Raw genomic sequence first — 3,951 nt, 5'->3', positions numbered from 1 at the left:
CTGCGCTCCCGCGGAGCCATGTGTATCCTTTGTCACAAGAGGAGAAGAGGGCGATGGAGACATACATTGCCGAGTCTCTGAGACAGGGATACATACGGCCCTCCACTTCCCCTGCGTCCTCGAGCTTCTTTTTTTGTGAAGAAAAAAGATGGAGGTTTGCGCCCGTGTATTGATTACCGCGGTCTCAATCAGATTACTGTGAAATATAGTTATCCACTCCCTCTGATTGCGACTATGACGGAGTCATTACACGGGGCACGGTTCTTCACAAAATTGGACCTCAGGAGCGCATACAACTTGGTGCGCATTAGAGAGGGCGATGAATGGAAGACAGCATTTAGTACTACCTCGGGTCATTACGAGTATCTCGTCATGCCATACGGGTTAATGAATGCTCCATCAGTCTTCCAATCCTTTGTGGATGAGATTTTCCGGGACATGCAGGGGCAGGGAGTGGTCGTGTACATAGACAATATTCTGGTGTACAGTTCTACCCGAGCCGAGCATGTAGCCCTGGTGCGCCGAGTGTTGAGGAGGCTGTTGGAGCATGACCTGTATGTCAAGGCAGAGAAATGTCTGTTCTTCCAGGAGTCGGTCTCCTTTTTGGGTTATCAGTTGTCCGCGTCAGGGGTGAAGATGGAGGTTGACCGTGTGTCAGCCGTGCGTAATTGGCAAACCCCAACCACGGTTAAAGAGGTGCAGCAGTTCTTGGGCTTTGCGAATTACTACCGGAGGTTTATCCGGGGTTTTGGACAGGTGGCAGCTCCCATAACGTCCCTTCTGAAGGGGGGTCCGGTGCGCTTGCGGTGGTCAGCTGAGGCGAACAGGGCTTTTGGGAGACTGAAGGACCTGTTTACTTCGGCTCCGGTGCTGGCGCATCCGGATCCCGCTTTACCATTCCAAGTGGAGGTGGACGCGTCAGAATCCGGTATTGGGGCCGTTCTCTCGCAACGGTCTGGCACACCACCTAAACTCCGCCCCTGTGCTTTTTACTCGAAAAAGCTGAGTCCGGTGGTGCGAAATTATGACGTAGGGGACAGGGAGCTGTTAGCCGTGGTACAGGCCCTAAAGGTGTGGAGGCATTGGCTTGAGGGGGCTCAACACCCTTTCCTCATTTTGACTGACCACCGTAACCTGGAATACATTCGGGCAGCTAGGAGACTAAATCCTCGCCAGGCTCGGTGGACTATGTTTCTAGCCCGGTTCGTGTTTAAGATCACTTACATCCCTGGGTCCCAGAACGGAAAGGCAGACGCCCTGTCTCGGCGGTATGACACAGAGGAGAGGTCCGCTGAGCCCACTCCCATACTACCGAAGTCTTGTCTGGTGGCACCGGTGGTGTGGGAGGTCGATACGGAGATCGAGCGGGCGTTACGCACCGACCCTAGCCCTCCACAGTGTCCGGTGGGTCGGACGTACGTTCCGCTCGAGGTTCGGGATCGACTCATTTATTGGGCTCACACGTCACCCTCCTCTGGGCATCCAGGTATTGGCCGGACAGTGCACTGCCTTAGCACAAAGTACTGGTGGCCAACGTTAGCCAGGGATGTGAGGGTTTATGTCTCCTCCTGCTCGGTGTGTGCCCAGTGTAAGGCGCCCAGACACTTGCCCAGGGGTAAGTTACAACCCCTGCCCGTTCCACAACGACCCTGGTCTCACCTCTCGGTGGATTTTGTTACAGACCTTCCCCCCTCACAGGGGAATACCACCATCCTGGTCGTTGTGGATCGGTTCTTGAAGGCCTGTCGTCTCCTTCCCATGCCGGGTCTTCCTACTGCCCTACAGACCGCTGAGGCACTATTCACCCACGTCTTCCGGCATTACGGGGTACCCGAGGATATACCGAGGATTTACCTCCAGAGTCTGGAGAGCGTTCATGGAGCGTTTGGGGGTTTCGGTGAGCCTTACCTCGGGTTACCACCCGGAGAGCAATGGGCAGGTCGAACGTGTAAACCAGGATGTGGGTAGGTTTCTGAGGTCGTATTGCCAGGGCCGGCCGGAGGAGTGGGCGAGGTATGTTCCCTGGGCCGAGATGGCACAGAACTCTCTCCGCCACTCCTCCACTAAACTAACTCCTTTCCAGTGTGTGTTAGGGTAACAGCTGGCTCTGGCACCTTGGCATCAGAGCCAGATCGAGGCCCCTGCGGTGGATGAGTGGGTGCGGCGCTCGGAGGAGACGTGGAACGCTGCACACGTCCATCTGCAGCGGGCCATCCGTCGACATAAGACGAGCGCCGATCTCTACCGCAGTGAGGGGCCGGTGTACACACCGGGAGATCGAGTCTGGCTCTCGACCAGAAACCTGCCCCTCCGCCTGCCCTGCCGGAAGCTGGGTCTGCGGTTTGTGGGGCCTTTTAAAGTCCTGAGGAGATTGAACGAGGTGTGTTACAGGTTACAACTGCCAATTGATTACAAGAATATTAACCCCTCGTTCCATGTGTCTCTCCTCAGGCCGGTGGTAGCTGGTCCACTCCAGGACTATGAGATAGAAGAGACTCTTCCGGCCCCGCTGGACATCGAGGGGGCTCCGGCGTACACTGTTCGGTCCATCCTGGATTCGAGACGCCGGATGGGGGGTCTCCAATATCTCGTGGAGTGGGAGGGGTACGGCCCGGAGGAGCGGTGCTGGGTGCCGAGGAGGGACATCCTAGACCCGTCTCTTCTGACCGAGTTCCATCGTGGTCATCCCACGCGCCCTGCTCCGCGTCTTCCTGGTCGTCCTCGAGGCCGGGGTCGGCGCACGGCTGGGGCCGTGCGTCAGGGGGGGGGTACTGTCACGGTTTCGGCCGAGGCTGCTCCTTCTCCTTGTTCGGGCAGGCTTCGGCGGTCGTCGTCCCCGGAGTACTAGCTGCCACCGTTCTATGTTTCGATGTTTGTTTGGTTTTGTCACACCTGTTCCTTGTTAGTGTTAATTATGCGTCCTATAAGTTCTCTTGGGTTTTGTCATGTGTTGTGTGTAATTGTTCGTTGTCATTTTGGGATGCTAGTTCGTTTATCTCTCTGTATTGTTTTTGAAGAGAGTTCTGCACTGTGTGTGCCTTTTGTTTGTACTATACCGGTGTGCGTAAAGTTCGCTTGCCTGCCAGGTTGTATTTAGCCGTGTTTGGCTTGTTCTTTTTGTCTTCACTAAAGACGTTAGTACGAAGCCTCTGTGTGTCCTGCGCTTGATTCCACACCACATCTACATTTACATTTACATTTTAGTCATTTAGCAGACGCTCTTATCCAGAGCGACTTACAGTTAGTGAATACATATATATTTTTTTTTTATACTGTCCCCCCGTGGGAATCGAACCCACAACCCTGCCGTTGCAAACGCCATGCTCTATCAACTGAGCTACATCCCTGCCGGCCATTCCCTCCCCTACCCTGGACGACGCTGGGCCAATTGTGCGCCGCCCATCTACACTCAACCTTGACACTCTGTCAGGAGGAATGGGCCAAAATTCACCCAACTTATTGTGGGAAGCTTGTGGAAGGCTACCCGAAACGTTTGACCCAAGTTAAACAATTTAAAGGCAATGCTACCAAATACTAATTGAGTGTATGTAAACTTCTGACCCACTGGGAATGTGATGAAATAAATAAAAGCTTAAATAAATAATTCTCTCTACTATTATTCTGACATTTCACATTCTTAAAATAAAGTGGTGATCCTAACTGACCTAAAACAGGGAATTTTTGTTAGGATTAAATGTCAGGAATTGTGAAAAACTGGGGGATTGGAAGTTACAATCTATCTGCAATATTAAAGCGGTTTTTCTTTTTTCTTTTTTTTTTGTTGCAATAAGCATGTCACCATGAAAGCTTTCAAGGAAGAGATTGTTTTTGACCACACTTCAAACTCTGGGAGAAAAAAACACACAACACATCCCTCATCCACTCAGACTTATCCAGAAATGTGTTTAACTGAAAGAGGAAAAATTCATTGTGAGGGATGTTCCCAGTGCG

Source organism: Coregonus clupeaformis, chromosome 11, assembly GCF_020615455.1.
Source record: "Coregonus clupeaformis isolate EN_2021a chromosome 11, ASM2061545v1, whole genome shotgun sequence".
In the NCBI taxonomy this organism is placed as follows: domain Eukaryota; kingdom Metazoa; phylum Chordata; class Actinopteri; order Salmoniformes; family Salmonidae; genus Coregonus; species Coregonus clupeaformis.
Note: the sequence above shows the minus strand (reverse complement) of the source record.